The sequence below is a fragment of the Pelodiscus sinensis genome, chromosome 1, assembly GCF_052426305.1.
Source record: "Pelodiscus sinensis isolate ZL-2025 chromosome 1, ASM5242630v1, whole genome shotgun sequence".
Taxonomy (NCBI): domain Eukaryota; kingdom Metazoa; phylum Chordata; order Testudines; family Trionychidae; genus Pelodiscus; species Pelodiscus sinensis.
In genome coordinates, this window is record NC_143052.1 from 177,576,756 (window position 1) to 177,603,928 (window position 27,173).

Consider the following 27,173-nt stretch of genomic DNA (forward strand, 5'->3'; position numbering starts at 1 on the left):
TGTTAACTTTAAATCCTTAGCGCTAATATGAGTTGCTTGTCTTTATATGACTCTCATTAATTTTAAATGCTTTAAATGCTTTAATCCACCTTTCCCTATCCACCTTGTGAATTTAGTGGTAAAGAAAGTCTTTCAGTACATCTGAAAATCAGGCACACGGTGGATATGTGTACACTGAATTTAAATACCCACAGCTAACTTACATAAGAACATAAGAATGGCCATACTGGGTCAGACCAAAGATCCATCTAGCCCAGTAGCCTGTCTGCCGACAGTGGCCAGCGCCAGGTGCCCCAGAAGGGGGTAGACTAAAGACAATGATCAAGCGATTTGTCTCCTGCCATCCATCTCCAGCCTCTGACAAACAAAAGCCAGGGACATCATTTCTATCCCCTGGCTAAAAGCCTTTTATGGACCTAGCCTCCATGAAATTATCTAGCTTCTTTTTAAACTCTCTTAGGGTATGTCTACACTACCACCCTAGTTCGAACTAGGGTGGTTAATGTAGGCAACCGGAGCTGCAAATGAAGCCTGGGATTTGAATTTCCCAGGCTTCATTTGCATATTGCCGGGTGCCGCCATTTTTAAATGTCCGCTAGTTTGGACTCCGTGCCTGCGGCTACACGCGGCACGAACTAGGTAGTTCGGATTAGGCTTCCTATTCCGAACTACCGTTACTCCTCGTGATCCTGTCTTCCCCAGCTGCCCGGAGCATGCTTACATGGGGAATCATTGGGGGGAGATGCATTTGCACCCTTCACACACACCTCTATGTACGGGCCTGTACATACCCAATGTCTCAAGTTGAGCAACCAAAAAATGAGGCACACAAAATCTGTGGCCACGCATGAAAAACGTTGGCTGTGAGGGTATGTCTACAGAGTGACGCTATTTCGGGATAATGTCCATTATCCCAAAATAGCATTCTGTGTGTCTTAACAGCACACCCATTATTTCAAAACACATTTGAAATAACGGGTTTCTTATAACGGGTTCCTGTAAACCTCCTTGCACAAGGAGGATGCCAGATAGCAATTTATTTTGAAATTAGCACCAAATTTTGAAATAATCTATTTCAAAATAAGCTAGGCAATTTGTGTAGCTCAAATTGCGTAGCTTATGTTGAGCTATTCAACACTGTACTGACTTACCCCGAGAGACTTGTGTAGGATCACACAGCACATATTTAGTAGTTGTGATTCTCAGAACTTTGCAGCGCCAAACTTTTTTGCCACCAAATGTAAAACAATCAGTCTGGGATAGTAACAAACGTAATTTTCTGTGACTGCGTCTGCTTTGCAGTTACTCAGTGGCAAGAAATCAAACTCTAACAAAAGAAGACTAGTGCTGAGTTGCAAGTTGAGTGTGCTAGATTGTATAAGGTGTGAATAGTTAGAGGGGAATCCATGATATCAGATGTCTATGAAATGTGAGAATTGTTAATTCACTGTCTATATGTGACTAGATAGCACAGTGATCAGTGCCTTTCGTAATAATGGTGACAAATTAAAAGAATTTTTGAGAGTTTCATTTCTAGTTAGGTGAATATATAGGCACAAATCTTTATTATGCCATTGATGGTATCCCTCTGTGCTGCTAGGCTAATGCATAATGTGTCTTGTGTGGCTTTGATTGTCAATCAAAATGTGAAATTATGTTTTAATGTCACTGAAACGACTTGCAGCTGTGCTGTGGTTGGCAAAATAGCAGGGGTGGGCTCAAGCAATGTAAGCTGAGTAGCCTGACCCTGTGTCAGTTTATATATCCTCATATATTAACTAATGATTTATAAAAGCCCATCAGTTTTGTAAGCTTGCAAAATAAATAGTGAAACTTGTCTGAGCATAAGAAATGTCTGGTGCTTCTTCAGCTGTCATCTTTCTGAGACTGATTTAGCAACTTGATAGATTTTATAGCTCCGTCTACTAACTGATTTAATGACTTGGTCTATTAGAAATGCTAGCTGAAAACTAATTTTGGCAGGAGTAATGGTCAGATGCATTTCTCAGTGTCTTCAGTTTGTACTGGTTAGGAGAAAAGGTGGGGGGAGAACTAGGAGAGTCTATAAATAGCTTCACAAATATTTTTGCTGTTTGCTTTTCAGTCTAGAGATAACATTTTTGAGAACATACTGTGCAACTTTACCATTGGATCATGAGAAGCTGAGAAGAATGGATAATTATTACATAAATATGTGACAGGTTTCTGATATTCTTACTTCTGGAATATCTTCTGTTTTTAAATGACCAAAATTCTGTAATGTCAGCCTGAGTCTTCATCACATGAAGTCTTCAGTTCAAGACTGGGTGAAAATCCTGAGCCCACTGAAGTTAGTGGCAAAACTACATGTTTTTGCTAAAATAATAGGCTGTAGCTCAACTAGACATTATGGACCTGAAATAGAAATTGCTGATTGAAATTATATGGGACGTGTTACATAGGGTGTCAGATTAAATTATCATAATTGCAAAGGCCTTAAAATCTAGGACTCTATTTAACTATCTGGCCCTATTTGTGGCCCAGAATCATCAAGGTACTGAGGCATATATAAATAGTCATTGAAATAAATGGGACTATTCAAATGTGTTACATTATCTTACCTGAACTCAAGCTTATGCACCCAAAGTTGCCCTCTTTCTCATTCAGAGATAGAGACTTCTGTGTTGTTGACTTGATATACCCCAGGCACCTTCAGTCTTCTCTGCCTTTCCTGAGTGTCCAGCATTTGATTTCTTTATATAGCGTCAGCAACAAAGTTGTAAGATTTACATAGAGTACTCCAATTAAGTTTAGCACAATGAACTGATTGTTAGCAATTTACAGAACAGGGTTAGTTTAAACTGCAGTGCATACCCAGCTGAGTTGGCTGACCTTGGGTTAGAACACCCAGTGCCTGAGAACCTACGCTGACTGTTATAACTCTGCCTAGCTTTGAGCCTGGAATCCTGGCACCCACACTGTCGTGCACAGCCTGAGTCAAAACAGAAGACTAAGTGCCTTCCTGGAATGTTGCTGCTCTAGCTCTTTGTCCATGGTGCACTGTGGACAAAGGAGGAGTCATTTTGGTCTGTACAGTCCCAGCTAGTGGAGCCAGCAGCCTGGCACCTTCTGAAGAACTTCTCTTGCTTACACATTGACTCCTGTGTCAGGAAACAGGCAAAGCTTGAATAACGGGCTGCAGGACATTTCAGCTCTCGGGAAGGCCCTGGAAGTCATTTAGTTCAGTCCCCTGCATGCATGGCAGAACTAAATATTATCTAGGCCATCCATAATCTTTAGTTTATGGAACCACATCCTGGCCTTGGGAAAAGATGGGTGAATTACTCCGAGAATAAGTGCACAACCATTCTTGACTGTGCTTTTGGCTGATTGAAATCCCACTGGGGATATTTACAGATTTTTTTGGATTCTAGTGTTACCAATGCTGCTTGCATTGCTGCAATTTGTTGTGCTCATCACAACCTTTGTGAAGCCAGAAATGAGCCATTTCTCCCTGAATGGACCTATGTTAATGAGGGGCCTTTAAATTGGTGCACTCAGCCTGAAAGCGCACCCACAACATGTGGGGTTGGCTGCACCTGGGTAACAGAGGTCATGAATGCTTTGTGCTCCCACATTATGGAGTGGCATGGCCCAATGAAAAAAGGGAGAATAGTACTCCTATCAAAATGCTTATGAGAGAATAGGGATCAGGATCATTAGCTGGTGAAGGTTTCCATATTGGGGAAGGGTTGGAGGGTTAGAACATAAGAACAGCCGTACTGGGTCAGACCAAAGGTCCATCTAGCCCAGTATCCTGTCTACCGACAGTGGCCAGCACCAGGTGCCCCAGAGAGGGTGGACCGAAGACAATGATCAAGCGATTTGTCTCCTGCCATCTCTCTCCAGCCTCTGACAAACAGAGGCCAAGGACACCATTTTATCCCCTGGCTAATAGCCTTTTATGGACCTAACCTCCATGAAATTATCTAGCTTCTCTTTCAACTCTATTATAGTCCTAGCCTTCACAGCCTCCTCTGGCAAGCAGTTCCACAGGTTGACTACACGCTGTGTGAAGAAGAACTTTCTTTTATTAGTTTTAAACCTGCTACCCATTGATTGCCATATTTATGATTGACATGGTCACTTATGAAATGGAGGTAGAGGAGTTGATTCACAATATGGATTGTTGTAAGGAAGCAATTGAAGTAGGGACAAATGTAAACTAGTATATTGTGGAATAACTAATACCTAATTGTCTCTGATCATGACCTTTATTATTTGAAATCTATATTCTAGATGCAGTGAGAGCAATAAACTTTCTTGATAAAATAAAAACAACTTTGTTTATGGACGTGTATTAGAAAAGTACAACATTCTCCCATTTCCTGGAAGGCTAGGTGCCATTACCAAACCAAAGCACCAGGAATAACAGAACCTTATGAACACAGAACAAAAAATCCCACCAAAAAACAGAAAAGAAAGTGTAGAAGACAGAAGTGTAGAAGACACAAATTCACTGCTGTTGCATGTCCCTTGCCCCTCCCCATTTTCCTTTCCCTACTTTTCCTGTTTGCCACGCTGTGGTCACGTGCCTGGATGGATCAAAGACTATGCTTTAGACTGCAAGGAATAATGCAGACAATTAACCAAAGTTGTGGGTTATGTAATTAGATTCACCAAGCCAATAGCAAAACAGCTTCTGTAATACCAGAACTATTAACAAGAATACAGTCCCTGTTAAGTATTACAACCTTTGATTCCTACTTACATAGCCAAGTATAGTATAACGATGGGTTGTTGAAAACCTGATTTCCCCATATTTGAGGTTCTATTAATCACAAAGGACTGGACACTTATCCCCAACTCAATATGAATCTCAGGTCTTACCCAACAATCATGATGACACCAGTCCTTTAGTAACTAAGACTAAAGGTTTAAATTACACACACACACACACACACACACACACACACACACACACACCCAGGAGAGTTGCAAATAATTAAAAATATCAATATACATACTTCAAATGTTTCTGGTTTGGGATCACAGCAGTGATGGAATAAAGTGCTGGCTTGTGACGGTCTTTCTGGACTCATCCCAGAAACTCAGGATCCAAAGGCATCTTAGATGTAAAATCTGTTAAAGTCTTTCCATGCATTTTCCAGGTTATTCCAAATAATTATTGGTAAGATCTTGGTCTTACAATTTATCCTTTCTCTATTCAAAATTAAAGCAAATTAGGGACAGCAGGATCTGGCCAAGAGCTTTCTTTTATAGCTCTTCAGCAAGCTGGCAAGCCTCTTGTCACAGCAGGACCTTCTCCAGAGGAAGACTTGGCAATGCAGATTGTCCATGGGCCATTGCTTTGAAGCTAATCTATTTCCTATGCATACACAGGTTAACCTAGTCGTATTCATTCATATAAGACAATTAGCTATTATAGCATAATAGATAGTTATGCTAAAGAGAAGATAGATAATATTATTTGTTTCTTGCAGTATCTTACATCTTTGATCTTAAGGTTAACTGAACCATCTAAATATGCATAACACTGGGCAGTTATGACATGAAGGAATTAACATATACAAGCTAATTTGGTTATGTTGTTAAACTTCTAACAAGAGAAAGGTAAACACTGATACCTAACCTTGATTTCTATTACAGGTTGAACCTCTCTAGTGTGGCACGCTCAGGACCTCACCAGTTCAGAATCAGAGAATTTTGCAGACCATGGGAGGTCAATATTGTCTAGCAGCATTACCAACATTTCTACTGCTTACTGGGCTGTTAGAGGACATTTAAGATACATCTACACAGCAGCGAAACAATATAGTGCGTGTCTACACTACAAGCCTTTATTTTGAAATAATATTGAGGTGGAAGACTTCTTACTCTAACTCATGGTGACCCTCATTTCATGAGGAGTAAGGGAAGTCAACGGAAGAGTGTTCTTCCTTCGACTTCCTGCTGTGGAGATAGCGCCAAAAGCCGAGTTAAGCTATTTTGATTTCAGCTACACAATTGACATAGCTGAAGTTGAGTAGCTTATTCCAACTTTAGCCCTGCTGTGTAGACATGCTCTTAGGGATAAATTAGAACTAAATAACAGCATGGAATGCTGAGAGACTGGACTGGTGGCTCTAAACAAACTTCATGGGACTATGGGAAAGTTGGCCACACCGATGAAGAGAGTACATCTGAATAACTAAAATCATACCAGATAATGGATGCTTCTGCAAAGATTTCTGGATAAGAGAGGTTCAATCTGTACTATAAATAAATGTGTTAATGATGACTAGTCTAGTACTCCTCTTTGAAATTCACATATAAGTAGCTTGTCTTGATTACGTTTCACTGCCTCATATTATGATATTTTGGGTCACACACAAGATGGCTGGTTTATCTGCGTCACACATGCACTTGGTGTGAGTAGAGGCAAGGCATCTGGGGGATAGAAGAATCAATCATGGAGGGATGCACAGAGCAAAGTTGCTCTAGCCAGATGCTTATGAGCCATTCATTTTCCAAGCTGCAGGTTAATTCATAAGGGACTCAGGCTGTGGGTGTGGGTGACAGTAGAAAATGGGACTCTTGCAGCCATTAGTGATTTCAGCTACTCTAACAGTACTTTCTGCTGAGTTTTATCCGCCGTTAGCCACTGTTATTGTTCTAGGAACTGTTAAGCAAGTGCCTACTCCTGTCCTAAGGCTCTGTTCTCTAGTCCTTCTATTTCAGGTACTGGATCTGCTTGTTGGCCCTTCAGTCATAAGTTCATCATTGAAATGTTTCCTTTTGCAACCATCTGTGAAGGTACTCTGGACCAGGCTTCTGCTACAGTGTGGGTGAACTGTGGAGGGACCTGGAACAGGACAAGATACAGAGAGGTTTATGGCCTCAAATAGGTCAAATACGTCAATATATTGTCGGACAGGGATGCTTCCGTCAACAGAGCCTGGCACAGTCTGGGTATTTGCAGTGAAAGAAAGGCAGACAATGCTAAGTTAAAAATTGAAGCTGTTTTTATTTTCTAAAAAATGCTGGGCCTCTTGATTTGGGGATAGGGAACAAGTGCCCGTAGTGGCTCTGCTACAAAAGCTTTTTCTATCATTTCAGGCCTTTCACGTTTTGGAGGACATAACTCTTTTTGTGGCAACAAGTTGGCAAAGGGAGATGTTATTTCAATCCGCTGGTTGGGAATTGAAAATTCAAATTTAAGAGGACTGAACAGCACAGCTGTGAGTGGAGTGGGATGGTCAGCTACTGAGGCACCTTAGGAAATGTACCCTTTCCTGAAATGTGATGACCGATCTGGAGTCCTTTCCTGAGGAGAAGTTTGCAGCTATTAATAACTGGGATTGAGTCAGAATTCATGAGTGAATCAATGGGATGCTGCATTGGCTTCTGTGTGGCTTACCCTTTTGTATCTGCATGCAAACACGCAGAACTCCACAGTTTTCCTCCTTTCCCATATTTCTGGACATGATTTTCCAAACCCCAGTTGAATTTGACATAAGTGATTTTGTTATGCATGAGCTACCTCTAACTGAAGTGGACTAGCTATGAAAATGGAACACATTTCCACCTCTGCACATTGTTGCCAGCAGGAGCGCCATTACAGATTTTGTGTGTGGGGGGGGAGGGGGGGCGGGGGCGGGGCAATGAGTGAGGACAGCAGCTTCAGCAGTGTTACTGAGAATGCTCTGTATAAGCTAAACAGTAAATCTGGGGGCAGGACCTACCCTCTCCCCCCCCCCCACCCTTGCACATGTTACGTCTTTTCAGGCGCTACTAAGCACTTGAAAACTCTATTTTTTTGGCAAATAAATTAGCAGTTGGTTGACAGATAACATTGCATCTAACTCCTATATAAAAGAAAAAAAATACATTAGAATCACTCAGCTCTAATACTAATGTATTATAACATCTTGTCATCATCGTCCTTCATGCCCATTAGTATATAGGGCAACAACAAAGGTTCTCCACTTCCGTCTGTCTCTGGCCAGCCTCTCAATAGTGCCCCAGGTGTAATTCATGCACTTCATTTCTATTTTGACAGTCCGTCGCCATGTTGTCTTGGGTCATCCTCATTTCTGCTTCCCTTCAGAGGTCCAGTGTACAGCAATCTTTGCGATGGAGCTTCCATCTTTCCTGAGAATGTGCCCAATCCAGCTCCAGCATCTTTTCATAATGATGGTGGCTATGTCATCTTGTTTACACCACAGAAGCAGGACCTGATTTGAAATTATTCTTGGACTTCTGATGTGAAAAGGAGACAATTTATTCAGGTTGTACTGTGTCATTCACCAGCATTCTGATCCATATAATAGTGTTGATAAAACACAACTCTGATAAAACTTCTGTTTGGTTTGGATACTGTACTGTGATTTGGTATGGATGCTGTATTGTGATGACTTCCATACAGCATTCAGACTTAAGACATTTCAGGCTTGTGCATGCACCTTGTCAGGGTAGGACAGGCAGGGCAGAGCAGCTTTCCTGTTCGTATGATCCCAGGAGCTATGGCAGTGGGAGCTTACTGCTCCTGGTAGGTTCAACCAAGCCAGAAAGGTCAAAAGGAGAGGAACCAGACTAAGCATGCACACACTCTTCCAGGATTGGGGGTTGGGCTCAGGGCTAACAACCCTAACCTAGTAAAAGCTTTTGTTACAGAAACAGTAACATCTTGTGGCAAGTTACTTAAGGGACACTGATGAGGCTTAAACTATTAGGCTATGTCTACACTCGCGGCTTCTTGTGTAAGTAATATGCAAATGAGGCTAAGCGTGGAATATCACCGTCTCATTTGCATACCTAATGAGCCACCATTTTTTTCAGAAGAGGCTCTTGCACAAGAAGGAGCGTTTACACTGCCCCTTCTTGCGCAAGAAAAACCCTCTTGCGCAATGCCGTCATACCTACTACTTTTCAGGAAGAACGGCATTGCACAACAGGGTTTTCTTGCGCAAGAAGGGGCAGTGTAGATGCTCCTTCTTGCACAGGAGCCTCTTCTGAAAAAAATGGTGGCTTATTAGGTATGCAAATGAGGCTCGGCGATATTCCACGCTTAGCCTCATTTGCATATTACTCGCACAAGAAGCCGCGAGTGTAGACATAGCCCTAATGTATATTTTTACTTTGTTACTAACTCTACAGAGAGAGACAGAGCCCATCAGGTCTCCTGGGTCCTATCTTAGCCCTGGAAGGGGAGTGGGGCCTAGTGAGTTACAGCAGGGAGAAGGTACAGCTGGGTTCTATATAACATCAGAATGGCCTTATTGAATCAGACCAAAGGTCCATGTACCCCAGTATCCTCTCTTCCAATAGTGGCCGATGCTAGGTGCTTCAGAAGGAATGAACAGAACAGAAAATCATCAAGTGATCCATCCCTTGTTGTTTATTCCAAGGTCTGGAAAACAGGGACACAACATCCCTGCCCATCCTGGATAATCAATCTATCCTCCTTGTATTTACTTAGTTCTTAATGGCACTCTGATGTAATTTGGGCCTTCACACCATCTCCTGAAAAGAATTTGATGTGTTGACTCTGAAGAAATAATTTAAATTTGTTTGTTTTAAATCTGCTACCTATAAATGTCATTTGGTGACCATGTGTTACGTGAAGGAGTATATAACCTTTCCTTATGCAATTTTTCCACACCATTCATGATTTTATAGTCTTCTACCATATCTTCATTCCTTTAATCATCTTTTTTCAAGCTGAAAAGTTCCAGTATTTTTAAATCGCTCCTCACGTTATCCCTAAATAATTTCTGATGCCCTTCTCTCTACCTTTTTCCAAATCCAATATGTCTTTTTTTATATGGAGAAGGTAATTTGCAGCTTGCAGTATTCCAGATATGGGCATACCATGAATTTATGGAGAAGCAATATATTTTTATTATTTATTCCTTTCCTAATAATTTCCAATATTCTGTTGACTTTTTTGATTGCCACTGCACATTGAGCAGATGTCTTTAGGAAACTATCCACAATGATTCCAAGATCTTTTTGGAGTGGTAACAGCCAATTTAGAACACATCGTTTTGTATGTATAGTTGGGATTATATTTTGCCATGTGCATTACATTGCAATTGTCAAACTTTAATTCCATCTGCCATTGTGTTCCCCAAATATCCAATTTTGTGAGAAGCCTTTTGTAATTGTTTGTAGTCAGCTTTGGACTTAATAATGTTGAGTAATTTTGTATCATCTGTAAATTTTGCCACCTCACTGTTTACTCATTTTTCCAGATCATTTACAAATAAGTTGAAGAGCGCTGGTCTCAATACAAACCCCCGAGAGATACCATTATTTAACTCTTTCCAGTCTCACATTTATTCCTACCCTTTGTTTCCTATCTTTAAAGTGGAGTACCTGCAATGTTTTCAAGATCATCTAATGATCTTTCAATTAATTTAGTGACAAGCCTTTTGTTATCTTAATCACCCTGCTTCCCTATTCATAAACAGTTTCAGAGGGGTAGCTTTGTTAATCTGTAACTGACAAAACTTTTAAAAAAAGAATAGTCCTGCAGCACCTTGGTTATTCTCTAAAGCAGTGGTTCTCATAGTGCGGTGAGGTCTGCGGCTGCTTCCCAGGTGGTCCACGGCTCAGTCTCAGGCCCTCTTTTCCCTCCTGAGGCAGGGAGCCCATGCTGCCTCTCAAGTGGTTGGGGGAGGAGGCAGGGGTGAGTTCCCCCCAATCCCGTTGGTGGAATGGCAGCTCAAAGACACACTCACTGGAGGCTTGGCGACACCCAGTGGTGAAGCAGTAGCCTGCATGCTGCACCACTGCAGTGAGCCCTGGAGTGCTGCTGCCACCAGGCATCCAGCCCCATCTGTGGGGAGTCGGGGGAGTCGGTTCCTCTAGACAGGAGATCGGTATCTGCCTCCCTGCATTGCACTGTGTCATTTACCCGCATGCCCCGATGCCTCTGAGTATTATCTGGGGGAGGCGTTGTGCCGGCCTCTGGAGAAGCCCTGGAAGTGGCAAGGCTGGGGAAGCATCCATGGGAGCTCGGAGGCCTTTCCCCTACAGGACCTGCCCATCCTGCCTTCTGCTCAGTGGAGCAGGCAGTTGTATTTCTGAAGTAAGGAGGGCTGCTCTGCAGGGCAGCTGTACAGAGTGGGGTTCCTCCAGAAGCCAGGGGCGGGGGCTGCCTACTTTCCCAGGAGGTCGGGGAGGGGAAAGGTGCAGCCAGAAGGTCGGAGTCACTAGGGCTCTCTGTCCTCCACCTTCACCCCTCACCAAAGAACTGGTGTAAACTGAGAGAGTTTCTGTACTACGTTGTGCCCAGTGCATCCCATCCTCTGGCTTGCTCTGTACTACCGCGACAAGGTAACATTTGGGTTGCTATAAACATAAAGCAACTTATTTAAAAGCTTCAGAAGGGTAGCCAAGTTAGTCTGTAACAGGAAAAACTTAAAAAACAACAAATGGTCTGGTAGCACTTTATAGACTTACAAAACATGTAGATGGTATCATGAGCTTTCGTGGGCACAGCCCACTTCTTCAGATGAACGGAGTGTTGTGACCCGGTCATCTAAAGAAGTGGGCTGCGCCCACAAAAGCTCATGATACCATCTACATGTATAAATATAAAGCCAGTGCAGAGGACAACAGAGGTGCCCCCCCAGTCCTGACATAGGTAGTAATTCTAAACATTATGTTTTCTATTTAGAAACAATAGCCTGTAGGATTGTGCTGCTTCTGGTAGCAATATATTATAAGAGCAGATCCTGCTACTGGTAGTACAAGGGAGCAGCCCTCTACAAACCACCAGTCAATGGGGACACAAAGCTAGGTCAGCATCCTCCCTCATGTCCAGACCCCCCACACTCCAGTCTCCCTCACTCACCCTTTTCCCCCACCAACACCCCACACCCGCAGCTTGCTCCTGCACCCTCTTTTGCTCCTGCACTCTCTGTTCTGGCTAAACTTTGCCACTCCCTTGCTCCTGCACCCTTCCTCCAGGCCAGACACCCTACCCCAAATCCCCTCCTGAACCCACCTTTGCTCCTGGACATCCCCCTTGTCCAGACACCTACCCCCACCCTGCACCTGCATCCACGGTTGCTCCTGAACCTTCCCGTCTGGCCAGACATTCTACTCCCAGCCTGCTTCTGCATCCTACCTCCCACTCAAACTTCACACCCTCACCACCTCCTGCACCCCTCCCACCCAATCCTGCACCCCCGTCTCTATCCCACTCTCTGGCAGCCCTGTGCTACACACTGAACCCCTCATTTTTGTCCCCACCCCAGAGTCTAAGGGGTCCACAAAATCCACTAAAAAGTAAATCCACAGAAAAGTAAATCCAGTCTATGGAGGTGCTCCACTCTATCGGGTCCATGATACCTTGCCCCATGGAGCTGGAGTGCCCGAGGAGTGAGATGTTGCTTTTTGGGGGCTACATCAATGAGTGTTGGTTTTTTTGGAGGAATTTTTTTGCATCTCACTTGCATGGTTCCAGCTGATTTTTCTGTGGGTCTCTGACCCCCAACCCAAAAAAGGTTCCCCACCCCACCATAAATAAAGAAAACATTGAAACCTTTTTTTGTTGGACATAAATTAATATTTTATTTTATTTAAAATGAAGTTTGATAAGATAACATCAGAAAGTTAAAACGCTTAATCTGTTTAATAAGTTAAATTAAACTATTCTTCCTAGTTGCAGCCCTAGCTAAATGGCTCAGGCGTAATTATGTAATTAATGGTGAGTTTCAATTAACAACTGGTACTCCACGGAAAGATTTACATTGGGCCAAGTGGTCCATGGACCAAAAAGTTTGAGAACTACTGTCCTATGGTGCTGTAGGACTATTCATTGTTTTTTTAAGTTTGTTCATAAACAAACTCCCTGCCCCAGAGGCAAAGCAGGGAACAGTACATGCTTTGTTGCAGTGAAGAGTTGCTTCTGGGGCTAGCATGCACTTTAAACAAACCTCAAATATGAAATTCAGGGGTTCGGACATCAGGGGAACTATAGATCCTGTTTTCTAAGTGGCTTTTTACACTGCTGAATGGTTAAAGAGCAGTATACTTACCGGCTTGGTAATGTATGGTAGTTTTTCAGTAAAAGGAAAGGCCTTACTTACCAAAAATCTGTTTTTTCTAAATACAAATCATTTTCCTACTATTTGAATTTCTGGAAATAATTTTGAATGCCACATGATAGAGATGGGATGAGAGCAATGATCCTGCTAATTTTTTTCCATCCATGAGTGGAATACATTTTCTTGTGAGCACTGAGGTGTGTGTGGATGTGCACTGCCAGATGAAGCTACTTGCTGTGGGAGCTTTGCTATTCAGCTGGGTGGCATTTGAATCTCTCCTGGCTAGGTGCCCAAGCACTCAGTGTATAGACAACCCATGTCACCAGGATACAATATGTCATTAGTGGTACATACTGCAAGCTGTAACTTGTGCATGGGTTTCCAGAATGGAAATCCCTCCCATCACTGTATTAATAAATGTTACATGAATTAAAAAACTGACAGGGGTCAGAGAGGTGTGTCCCTTCTGAGCCTGATGCAGCCCCTGTGGTGGGCTGTCCTCTGGGGAATGAGGTGTGAGCGTCAAACAGCTCCTCCTAGTATTGCCCAGGACATGCGGCTGCTGTTCCTGTTCCAAAGTCAGCTCTGGAACCAGTTTCAGCCACGTCACTTTTGCTAAAGTCCACTGATTCACTGGCCATGCCAAGAGAACTTCCAATCAGTCCCTACTGCGCTCACAGGAAGCTCTCTGATAGGGGTATTTGCAGCTCATGTTTGGTAGACAATGGGAAGGTTAAACTCCAAGCTATTGAAGTATGCCAAGGGGGGCTGCTTCCATTTCCCTGCTGTCAACTGGCAGGCCTGCCGACGGGGGGCAGGGGGCAGGATGGCAACTGCCCATGGGCCCACTGATTTAAAGGGGCCCAGGGTTTTGGCTGCTGGATCTTCTGGAGCACCGAACCCTTCAAATCATTGCCAGAGCACTGTGCGGTGCACTCCAGGAAGGTCTTAGGGTTGCCTGGAGAGGCGGGCGGAAGGAGGGGGGAGGCGGAGAGGAGGCGGCATGTGGTGTGCTCTTGGCAGCGCTGGGGAAGGGGGTGGTGCTGAAGGCTAGTTGCCCTCAGCCCTGCCCCTTCCACCTGAGGTCCTGCCCCCTCCCCCATCTTGTCAAGTGGCCCAACATGCTGTTGACTCCCCTGTCAACTGGTGATCTTGGGACATGGAAGTCAAAGGAAGTTGGGGCATGGCACTGTGGGATGCTTTTGTCAGGCAGCCAGCACCTGAGTCTTCAGGGCGTTGTGTCTGCACTGAGAAGGATCTGAACCTTGGGGCTTGGTTTGACATGGACTGAAGCCCTGGAAGCCTAAGGGGTCCTAGAAACCATGGTAGACAAAATTGATGTTTGGGTGCAAGCATGAATTGGACCCTGGATTTACATTGCAGTGTAGACTTTCTCTAAACTGTTTGCCGGTTTATATATGTATAAATGGACAATGGAGATAGGACATTTGTTGACTCTAATTTTAATTTAACTTGCATCCCAAAATATTTTTTGGAATAGAATAAATACCCTTGCTATTCATAGACACATACTGGAAATTTTAAAGAAAAATCTGTTTCCTTACCAATTTCTTCACAGCTGCATGCTACCTTACTATAGCAAGGTTGTACATGGAAGAACATGCCTATGTTCCATTGAAGTAATGGGTTTTAAACATTTCTAAAGTTAACACAAGATTAAATGTTTTACTGAATCAGGTTTGGCTGCAAATTGGAGTGTAAATGACCAAATCTATCCCCTATTTCTATGTTATAGGTTCTAAGTCATCTGTCTTTCACTTTGTTCTCATATAATTGTATATTTGAGAGAGTTTATCTGTCGGTTTTTCTTGTTCAAGAACTCCTCTTAAATGGTAGGTGGTAGGACCACCAAAGTTGGCATACAGCTTCCTCTTACCATAACTTAAAGCAAGATCAGGGGTTGACTGTGCCAGGAAAATGGGATGTGCTTGAAATGGGATTACTTCTTGCAAAACCATACAGAAAAGAGACAGAATCACCAGGCAGATGAAAGAAGCTGGCTGGGTGTATGCCCCTGCTCCAAGCCTCCCACCTCCCTTTAGAGAGGGTAGGGGGATGAAGCCTCTCCCCAATTTGTATAGGGACATGCAAAGCCATACAGAAAAGTGACAGAATCAATCACCAGGCAGGGGAAAGGAGCTGCTTGGAGGTGAGTTCCCCCTGTTTCCCCTGGGACTGCCCTAGCCTCGAGCCTCTTACCCCAAGTGACTTTTAGGGAGAGCACAGGTGCTGACGCTCTCCCCCATCCCAGATTCATATGGGAACATTGCTGGTTTTTCCCCTTCTTCACAAGGTGAGGGGAATGTACACACTTTGCTGCATTCCCCACTCTGGTTGGGGAGCTCAGGAGCAGACAACATGGACCTGCCCCAGCTGGGGGACATGCACTCCTCCCCTGGCTGTGTCCATGGAACTGCAAAGGCCATGGACAAGCGCTTCTCACCTGGCCTGAAGCTGCTGCAGTGAGAGAGGCTGGGGTACTCCTGACTCCCCAGGGCAGCCTGCATATGGAACCCCTCATCCTACACCCCACCCCAGAGCAATGATTTAAATGAAGAAAAACAAAAAGTAATTAAGAACCTGAGCAATGCTGGTTAATATAAAAGTGGGATCCATGGAATGTATGTTTATGAGGTTGAATGTTTGGAATAGCCTATTCAAACAAATTTGTCTGAAAGATCTACCTGAGCTTATCCAAATATGAGTGTTCCTAAGCTTTCCTTTTAAAATAAGAAACCAGAACCCTTGTAGTATATGAATCCCTTAACTGTTTGGGAACTGTTATAGTGAATGTGTGTGAGAAAAGATAGTGGTTGCTCCCACCACCCAAATCACAACATGTGCTACTGGCATAGCATGGAAGCAGCCAGGAGAAAAATGTTACACCATCTTCTGAACCCATTTCAAATTTCTATAGTACATTAATAGCATCATTTCCTCTCCTCACATGAACTACTGGAGAAGAAGGGGGAGGGACGCATTCTTGATCATGTTCTTTTGAGTAACTCAGCTGCTACATACATAGAGGCAGTCTCCACAGTTGCTAATGTTTGAGGAAGCTTAGAGTTGTAGCCAGATAATTTACCACCAAGTTGGAGATGCTTAATATCCCTGAACCCTATGAGAACTATATAGGCACCTGAATAATACATATTATATTACATCAGGTATTTGTTTTTTCTTTAGAACAGTAAGATCAAAATTTAAAATCAAGAAGCAAAAATCTTGATGGGATAAAAAGATTCTGAATTTTTTCAGACCACTCTTCATTGTTCTATCAGATCTCATTTTTTGTACCTGAAAACAAACAGGCGCGCGCGCACACATATTTTTAAAAAAAGGCTATATTTGAAAGAAGTTTTTAAATTTGAACATGACTGGATTAATCATGCATATGGATGCATAATTCTGGAAAAATACAGCTTTAACAGGCTAGCAAGCTATTCAAAAGCTAATGTGCTTTGTTTAGGGTAATCAATCAGCTTAAAAAATAAGGCTTCTAAATGTGTCAGTTGTGCATCTTTGCTCTTCCAACTTAGGAAAGTTCTGAGTAACTAGCAACTGCTACATAAAGACCCATGCCCAGTAAAGAAACATCCCTCTTGTCAGGCCTGATTAAAAATGCAGTCAAATGGGTGAAAGTGGGAAGGGTAAGCTATATTCCAACTTAGTTTAATAGTAAATCATACTAATGTCTGCAGCTGTCTGAGGAATATATAAATAGCTTCACTACCTAAAAAAACCCCAAAGCTTCAAGATAGCCTATATCCCTTTAACATTAAGGTAGAGCACAGGTATAGTTACTTTATGTGGATTTACATGGTATGTTGCAGCACTGATTGTAGAACACGTCAAAAAGAAAAAGAACAGGTATTACCAGTAGATCAACATTTTCTTTTAAAATTATGATGGAATAGGCAAAAGAATTGACTTAAACATATTTGCATTATATTGGTCATCAACAAGGTTTTGATTCTGCTTGTCCTTCTCTATGGGTACAAAGTGTTTTTCCAATTACTGTTTTAGTATTTTGCAGAAAAATATCAGTCTTTCACATCAAGAATAAATTGGTATTTTACACTTATTAAAGAATAGAACAGAAAAGACCAACGATACCTTGGCATCTTCACATTGAATCTAATCCCCAGTAGATATGCCCCCCAAAATAATAAACAAGTACAACTAAAGTTAATTTTTCCTCATCAGAGTTACACCAAGAGTAAAAGAAAGTTGAAAAATAACCATCTCTTAGAATTATCACTTTTTATGGCAGCTTCACATAAATAGTCCACAATCAGAACTGGAAAGGAAACAGACTTTTTGTAATTTAGGTGTCAGTTTCCTGTCTTGAATACTGAAACAGTAATATGGTATCTGGTTATGAGAATGGAGCAATTAGACTTTTAATTAACTATGGATAATATACAAATAATTCTCATCTCTGGCATACAGCAGCCAATTTTTTTTTAAATGTTATCACTTGTGATCAGTGTTCCCTCTATTTTTTCAAATCCTGAGCAGAATAGATTTTGTTACGTGCACCAATATGAAGGTGACATGTTGAAGTACGTAACAAAACTCCTGTGGCAGAGCTGAGGTAAAGGGATTCTGAGTATATTTAGGAGGGGGCTCAGGCTTGGGGTAAGGCTAGGGAACAAGGGGTGCCAGAGGCTCTGGCTAGGTGTGCAGGCTCTGTGGTGGGGCTGGGAATGAGGGGCTCAGTGCTGGGGCAGAGGGTCGGAGTGCAGGGGTGTGAGGACTGCAGCTGGGTGCGCAAGCTATAGGGTGGGACTGGGTTGAAGGGTTTGAGGTGAAGGAGGATGCTCCGGGGTCACTGAGAAGAGAGGACTTTGCTCAGCTTGCTCGCTCTCCTTGCAGCAGCTGGGAGGGAGAGAAACTTCTCCCTTCAGTATCCGCTCCAGGGTTGGGGCTGTAGGCTAACTATCCCTCCCCTAGACTGCGCACATTCTAGCTGGGGGTAGGTTGGAGCTGTGGAAAGGATGATCCTGCAGCAGATCCTGGCCAGGCCATACCCTGCCATGCAGTGACACTGAGGCTGTAGTAGAGGCACTGGTTACAGGCTATATTTATCCTGGCTATGGCAGGCTGGAGGCTGGGCTAGGTTGGGACAGGGGGAGGCTGGGGCAGGTCCCTGGGAGGGTTCCTCAAGCATCTGCAGGATGCTAAATAGGCAGCTATGTGGCTGCACAGCTTGCAAGGAACTTAGCTTGTGCTCCCTCAGTGGAGAGAAGAAAATCTGATTATTAATATATCCTCCAGCTAGAACTTCTTCTTGACCTCAAAATTAAATGAATTGAGTGGTCAAGTCTATTACGTGTGAAAGAGTTGTAGCAGGATTTTCTCATAGTACTTGATTTCAGCACAGCTTTTGACACTCTCAGTAGCTGCATCGCCTAAGCATCTCAGAATTGTGTGTGTGTCAAGTTTCATTTGCAGTGTGGATAAAGTTCTCAGTGGTGGCCTTGTGGAGAGGGAAGGTATGCAGATAGAAGGGATAGTATTTCAGAGATATGTTGTGGGAGACTGGTCTTCTGGGAGAGGTGTTTCAGGCAGGACCATTTACTCCTCAAACTGATCTAACTGGATGGTAACTATTTGTAAGAAATTAGAGTAAAGCTACTAGGAACCTTAGAACTGCATGAAGTTCAATAATAGTTGATACTGAGAATGGCACTGCTGGACAAATTTAAAAGTAGAAAGATAAGTAAAGAATGTAATACCTGAATCTTCAAGAATACCAAAGGAGGAGACTTTGAAGTTAAAAAAAAAAAAGTTGCAGAAAGAAATTATAATTATGATGAGGGGAATGAAGAGTGTGAGGATTAATGAAGGCCAGGTGATCCATTTCTAGTGTGGGTGAGTATAATCAGTATAATCTATATTTGATTGTAAAATAGTTTTAATAGGATTTGCTGAAATAAAACTTCCCATTGGAATCCACTTCGACATAGATTTAGAAATGATTACTAGATTTGGTTCTGAAAATTTAATTTTTTTGCTCTTGAAAAAAGCAACTCTGTAAGTCTTTTCCAACATGGAGATAACTGTAGAGAAAATGTGAGGTTTGGGTTAAATCCTCAGGAGTCCAGAATGGCCAAAGCTCCCACTGACTTCTTTGATGTTTCAATTACTATTAGTTAAGATTTGGTCTTTTACAGTACATCAAAAAGGGTTTGTAGAGTGGTGCGGAACAAGTGGGGAGAAGCACAGAATATTGAGAGTTGAGTGCACTTTGGACTTTACATTAACAATTTGCCTATATCTGTTGTTTAAAAAACCAAAATATTGAAAAAAAAATTTAGACATAAAATGACATTTGGTCTTGGATTTCTTGGTTTGCCCATATGTTCTATATTTGTTTCATACAACCAAAACCTATCTCTATTCAAATTTGCCCTGGTTTAAGTAAAGATGTAATTTTTAAACCAATTTAGGTGTATAAAACCCTGTGCAGACTCATTTCATTCATGCCTGGCCTGTATTGGTTTTACTTTAGCTTAAATCAATGAGGAATAAAGTTAATTAACCATAAAGAAGATTTAAATGAATTAAGTAAGGTCATTCAGGCTTTTGCACTCCTTTATTTAAGCCAGTTTTTAACCTGATTTAAAATGTAGTTTAAGCATACACAAGGCCATTGTGCTATTTGACCAAAAGAATGCATGCTTACACTAAAAGATCTTGATCATTTTTTCCTTTTAATCTGACCTGATATTCCTGCCATAAAATTGATAAGACTGAAAAAAAAATTTTCCCTGCAAAAATATCATTCTATAAATAGAAAAAGGAATGGAAGAAGAAAAGGGCTGATCGGAGTGTTCTTAAATTAATCTTCATTTGGAAATCTGATGCTTCTTGTTATTTGCTGCTTTTCCTTTTTATGGGGGGAGGAGAGGAAAATTTTCTACTTTCATTGTTTTGTTAGTAAAATGGGTCTTATTTATTATTTGTATCGCAGAAGTGTCTACAGGGCAAGGCCCCATAGTGATAGGTGCTGTACAAACATATATGGTCTTAAAGGCTCTGTAAAAGACTATGGACAATAAGTGAATATTGCAGACAGGCTGGAATTTAGGGAGCACTAGAAAACAATGAGCCTTGGTTTTCTTTAACTGGCAGTTGGTGTGGTCTCTGCCTGCCCTTCATTCTTTGAAAGGATGAATTCCACTCACCTTTCCACAATGCTGCCTTTTCCCCTCTCTGGGTCCTCTATCTTGCTGGATTTTATCTAATCTAATCTATATGACTCCCATCATAAGAATATCAGTGTCACATTACTCTCTTTCTCTCTTGCCTGGGCTTGCTATTTCTGCAGGGCACCTCTCTTGCTACCAGATGACTCCTGAATCTCATTTTCATCCCTGTCCAGAGGATTTGGTTAACAGATGTGTGCACTCATTTTCATCCATCTAGCTCCGCTTGTGGCTGCAGAGGAATAGCAATTTGTACTTTTTTTTAGTTAAATCCTCTTCTTGGGCAGATGATTTGGATAGACAAGATGACTTAGGAAGTCACTTAGCCTTCTACTTGTGGTAATTCAGTTAAATGATTGGATATACATCTTTATTAACTTTCAATACTATGGCTGGTGTTTTATAGCCATTTACAGGCATCATAGTTAATTTGTTACTGTAATATTTATTATAGTGTGGCTGATTTTAATAACATGGTGGATAAACTCAATTATTACTGCAGCATAGTAAAATTCCAGTTTTATTTCCTCTTTTAATTTCAAGTGAACTATTTTCTAATTTCTTGTCAGAGGTGCCCATGTTAAGAAAAATCTAGTGTTGAAGCATGTCCTCTTGTTCCTTAGTTTACAGCACTAACATCCACAACTCTCAGAACTTAATGTAGCACTTGAAACTGAAGCTATTCAGAGTCCAACAACATAATAAAGAATTGTTCCACTGCATGTCTTCCGTTATCAAGAATACAAAAGTTTTAACAACAAATTCAGTTATACTATCCATGTATCTTGTACTTTTCTTCAGCAGATTTGTCAATTTTGTCACTTACGTGCAGGATTTAATAATGGAAGGATTTTGGTGTTTGTGGTACTGTATTTGTTAGAAATATAATCATCATTGCTGCAATAGGATAATTTCCAGTGACAAGGAAATGGATTAATTTGATTTTTGAAGTAATTTTTGACCTTTTTCAGCTTGAGGAAATAGACGTAGTCAGCTCCTGTTTGTTTTCCTGCACAATAGGCAGTTATATTCAATACAGTGGCTGACAAAGGGAGCATGAGATTTGAGAAGATATGACTGATGGTCATGTGAGTCAAAAAGGGATCTGAAGCCATGCTGACCACGTCAATTTCTAGTTAAATGGCTAGAGAGCCTTTTGGGGAAATACCAACAGAAACAGACAAGATGTATATGTAACTGAGAGTTAACGGTGTGAGTTACATTTCTCCTTCTCAGGTTGCTAAACTTGGATTATCATCAGTTGCATAACCTGCACCTGTTTTATTTCTCTCACACATACACCCCAGTTAATAATCATGAAAACTCATTGTTTAAATTAAGTCCCTGGACCTGAGCCACCTACACTTCCATTTGAAATCAATGAAAATCAAGCTTCTGTTCCTAATACTAAAGGACACACAGCCTCTTTCTTTCTTCTACCACCTATTGTCTCTATTTTTGAGCAATGTGGAGAACTTTTAGTTCATTAGGAGCCCTGGAGTCTTCAGGAGAAAAGAAAAATGTACTGAATAAACAAGAATTTGACAAAATTACTCACTTTGTTTTTTGGGAAGTACTTGGTCTGAACAGAAGGGAGAAGAAAATCTCCTTGTCTTGATTTGTAATAGATACAGATTATATAAACATGGGAGGAGGAGAGATCTTGCACATACATTGTTGCTTGTACACACACACACCTCTCTGTTACAAACCTTATGCTCCTTTTTTATCTCCCTTCTCTGACACATGCACTTGGAAACTAATTGAAGTGCCCTTTTATTTACACAGTAATTCCCTCTAGTGGAGAAGAGCACCTGTTGGGGATAAATAGATGTTTCTTCATTCGGGGACATTATTTTTATATTTTGGACATAAATGAGTGCATCTCTGAGTGCTTCATGAATACAGAAGTGCATGCACTTGATAGTCTTATGCTGGAAATACATAGCTGATTAATGATGAAGGTATTGAATATTTAGGATCATATCAAAGACTGGCAATTTCAGATATACTCATGGAAATGATTAGAGCTGGTTGAAACCTGCAAAACAGCATTCACAGACATTCATCTGAATTCCATGCTGCTGAGTGATGAGACCAAATTCATGCCTCCTCTTTCTATTTGATTGTTGTTAATATTCATGGGAAGGAGATAGTCACAGAAACACATGCATTTACATCCAAACGGGGACATTTGCAAATGAACAATGGTGTTAGTATTCAGTGTTTGCTCTTTTTCTATATAAAAAATTCTGAGACTGGATGAGATTCCTTGTCACTACAGGTGTCTGGCAACAAACAACAAATAGATAAAAAAGGCTAGTCCAACATACCTTCCTTCCTGAACACTCAATAAATGTCCTTGATTTCCCATTTCACGATTCCATACCTTTCCACTTTCCCTCCATTAAAAGTTACCTTTAGAGTTCAGCTACAAAAGCTAATTTTTTCTAAGAAGTCACATTCTTAGTGCACATCATATTTTATAGTAAATTGTAGATCACTGCTTTAGGTAGAAGTAGTAGTGATAGAGCTCTCTGAGCTATGTGTCTTACTTAACTCTTCATCTTCCCTGGTTAAAATATTTCTTGGTGCCCATAACTTAAGGACTCCCTTTAACCACTAAACACATTATTTTTGGACATTTTAAAGGACATAGGAGGTATTTAGATAGTTTCTGCATTTGCTGAACTCACTTTCAGCTCAACTCTATTTCCTCAGTGAAAGTTGTTTCTGTTAAATCTAAATGTGTTACATTGGAGGAACGTGGAACAAAACTATCCACTTTGATTCTCCAATATTTTTAATCTCTCCTACATTGCATTAGGCAGACATTTAAATTGCATAGCATGAGTAATTCTATACCTACAATTAGCCTAGCCATATAGTGATGGTGTTAAGTCAGGCTTCAACCTGCTGAGTAGATGTAGAGCCCAGCAGCATAGGCAGCTTATGTCCTCACCTCAAAGCCTCTGTCCTGCTATTATGTCTCTCCCAAACTCTTATTAACCTCCCTTGCTCCCTGAATGGAAGCATTGGGGGGAATGATAAATTCTAGGCAGCCATATTCTTCCATCAACATTACAGTGCACATTTTCAAAGCATTATGTAGCTGAATCCCTAAACAATTCTCATTGGTGCTAATAGGAATCTAACTTTGCTTGTTGTCTTGAACATATCTTCATTAGGAACTCCTCCTTTTCCTCCCTGGTCCAAGAAATCAGATCTGAAACATGCAAAAATTAAAGCATGGAATTGTAGCTAATGCAAGAACTGAATCTTTACCTGACCTTGTAGCACCCAATTGATGAAGTACTTGTGGTATATAAGATCACTCAATTAGTGAATGCAGGGTAGCATGCATTAAGTGCTGAAATATGTAAATAAAACAAGTTAAGGATGTCATGGAAGTATCCAAGATGAATTTCTGGATTTTTTTTTTTTTTTGTGGACCTTGTTCTTCTTTCAACTCTTAATACTGTCTGGCTAGAATGTAGAACTCACAGTTAAGTGTCCACATTGTAGTAGTTGGGTGCTCCACTGTTAAAATTTATGTCTTTACCAATACACTTAGCCAAGGTCTTATTTCTTTCTCTGTTTGGTGGGCACTCAGGAGAAATATAAAAACTTTCTGACATGTTTGGAGAGACAAGGTGATACTTCCAGTGTCTTCCCTAGTATAACTTCTCTCAAAAAAAACCCAGAAGCTGGTGTCCAAAGCTATAGGAATTGACTTGATCAGACCCAAAGTTCAGCTATTGCCATATCCCATCTCCAAGAATGACTGTAGCCAGATGTTTCAGAGGAAAGTATAAGAACTTCACCATATGCAGATGTGGAATAATTTATTCTTCACATTCGGCCTTACTCTGGTCCTTACTAGCGATAGTTTATATAGTCTTGAAGCGTGAGGTTTCATATCACACAGACAGAATTTGTTGCTGTTAGTTGTAACTGTGGATATTCTTGTTGCCCCCAAAAATGTTCAATCCCTTTTGAATCTTGCTCAATAACTTCCATGCAGAGAGGCCCAGTCTGATTACATGTTGTGTAAGAAAGAATTTGCTTTGTCAGTTTGAGTTTTTCACATTTTAATTTCATCAAATGTTTCCTTGTCCATATGTAATGAGTACAGCTGGGTGAAATGAAGCCACCAAACCCCCAAATCAATTATTCGCTCAGCACTACTTATAGCTCAATATTTGAGCTCTTGGGAAGTGCATGACAACTAACAATTTTGCTAACATGGACAAACACACTGACACTTCCTTATCTAAGAAAACGAACCCTGGAATTAGGGATTAAATATGTTCCTGTCCTAGAGCCCTCCTGGGAGCACTGGGTTCTAGCTAAAACTTTTAGGGACAACGTGGCTATAGATTAAGGAACACTGGTCCAGCAAAGGAATTTCTTAAACACACACACTTTATTCTTTTGAAAGATTTATAGAAAACAACATGCAGTTCTGAGGACAGCCCCTCTCACCTCATCTTACCCTGTCTATAAGATCTGGTTCTGCCCAGAATCCTTGCATGACACAGAGTCCTTTGTGCCTTCTTCTTTTTCCCCCCTCCTCAGTCTGTGATTGTGTTGATCAGCACAAAGCACCTAGAATACACTGGACTTATCAAAATTAGACTGATTTTCAACCCCACCTCAATGTCTTAACCCAACATGGAGGTGACAACATAGTATGAAGGTCTCAGTGAAGGTTATAACCACAAAATGGCACTCACAAAACAGCATCAAGTTTACAATTTGACCCAAACATATTCCCGATCTGTCATTAATGAATATTTTTTTTAAACAAATTTGAACTGAATATAAATGTATTTATTCCAGGAAACCTATAATCTGTTAATTGTAGCCATTAAAAAAGTCACAATTTTAAGGATTCTATTTGCTTCAAATATGTGATTGGATCTTCAAAATTTTTTGGATTTTTACATTTGAGATATGTTACTCCAAGCCAGATGGAATAATTCTTCAATAGGTGGAATTCTATATCTAAATGTCTCACCTAACAGATTGTAAGTATTTGGTGTATACTCCCATGCAAAATCTACATTAAACTGGAGTTAAGATTAGTACACAACAGTAATCATTACACAGCTGTTTCAACTATCCCCAAAACAAACCTTGGAAAATCTCAGAAATTCAGAAGTAAGGCTAAATTAAAAATATATGTTAAGTAGGGAAACACAGCTGAAGTATTCAGACACCCATTACTCTGATATTAGTGACATCATACAATAAGCATACAATTCAAGTCACTGTAAATTTATTTGTAAATTAGATGAAATCAATTTCATTATTTTTAAAATCTTTATGTGAACCCCCAGCTCTTTAAACCAAGGACAAATACATGAATAGGCAGTATACCTTCCAGACTTGAGCAATTATGGCTAGATATGTAAGTAATACCATGACTCCGATATCTTTGTACTGTGGTTTTAAATGTTTGCAGCCTGTATATTTAGGATAGTTATCTTTTAATCTCAGCAGTATCTGAGCCTAATGTCAGTTTTTAATAAAAGAGCAGGATGATTGTGTCCTAGTCTCATGATTCCATGCAGGATGTAAGGAGGTATAAGGGTACTCCATTTCACTTCTGACTGGCCTATCCATATTATGCTTGCACAGGGAGTAGGGGAGTAGCTTTAGTAGGGCCAGATTAGTTGTCCTGCTCAGGTGTGACAGGCAATGTGGGGACTAATAACCAATGCTATTGTATGATGGGGGCTAATTTGGCTACGACAAATCAGGAAAGAGATCTTGGAGTTATTGTGGACAGTTCTCTGAAAACTTCCACACAGTGTGCAGCGGCGGTCAAAAAAGCAAATACGATGCTAGGAATTATTAGGAAAGGGATAGAAAATAAGACCCAGAATATCTTACTGCCCCTGTATAAAACTATGGTACACCCACATCTTGAATACTGTGTACAGATGTGGTCTCCTCACCTCAAAAAAGATATTTTGGCCTTGGAAAGGTTTCAGAAAAGGGCAACTAAAATGATTAGGGGTTTGGAAAGCGTCCCATATGAGGAGAGGTTAAAGCGACTGGGACTTTTCAGTTTAGAAAAGAGGAGACTGAGGGGGGATATGATAGAGGTCTATAAAATCATGAGTGGTGTGGAGAGGGCTGATAAAGAAAAGTTATTTATTAGTTCCAATAATAGAAGAACTAGAGGACACCAAATGAAATTAATGGGGAGCAGGTTTAAAACTAATAAAAGAAAGTTCTTCTTCACACAGTGTGTAGTCAACCTGTGGAACTCCTTGCCAGAGGAGGCTGTGAAGGCTAGGACTATAATAGAGTTTAAAGAGAAGCTAGATAATTTCATGGAGGTTAGGTCCATAAAAGGCTATTAGCCAGGGGATAAAATGGTGTCCTTGGCCTCTGTCAGAGGCTGGAGAAGGATGGCAGGAGACAAATCGCTTGATCATTGCCTTTGGTCCACCCTCTCCAGGGCACCTGGTGCTGGCCACTGTCGGTAGACAGGATACTGGGCTAGATGGACCTTTGGTCTGACCCAGTACGGCTGTTCTTATGTTCTTATGTTAATGTTTGGAGCCTAAACTCAGTAGTTTGGCCAGCAGAGCTTAGCCACCAGAGAGGAGGACCAGTAGCCATTTATTCACCTCTTCATCTTGAATACAACAAGGGGGAATCAAGGAATGAATAACGAGTCCACTTCAAGTTGCTGCCCCTTACGCCAAACAGACCAAGGTGACAATCTGCTTCAAGAATACCAGTGCATTTTTTTTTCGTGGAAAGTATATAGATCCATTCTAGTGTAACTAAGACTGGTTAGCCCAGTTGGGTATAGTGGCTCACAGTGGGAGTTGGGATGTGATAGACCAACTGAGATAGGGGATGATAGCATACCCGAGGT

General features: G+C 41.2%; 1 protein-coding gene across 2 annotated transcripts in view; it reads left to right on the top strand.

Annotated features, from left to right (window-relative positions):
* LOC149525675 (uncharacterized) overlaps positions 1 to 27,173 on the top strand; it is a 444,259-nt gene that overhangs the window by 32,012 nt on the left and 385,074 nt on the right. Inside the window, exon 1 of one of the 2 annotated variants that reach the window (XR_016347919.1) lies at positions 18,621 to 18,938. The exons of the other annotated variant lie outside the window; for it this stretch is intronic. The gene's annotated coding sequence lies outside the window, so the exon portion shown is untranslated. Of the gene's footprint in view, positions 1 to 18,620; positions 18,939 to 27,173 lie in introns of those variants that run through there. 2 annotated transcript variants of the gene reach the window in all.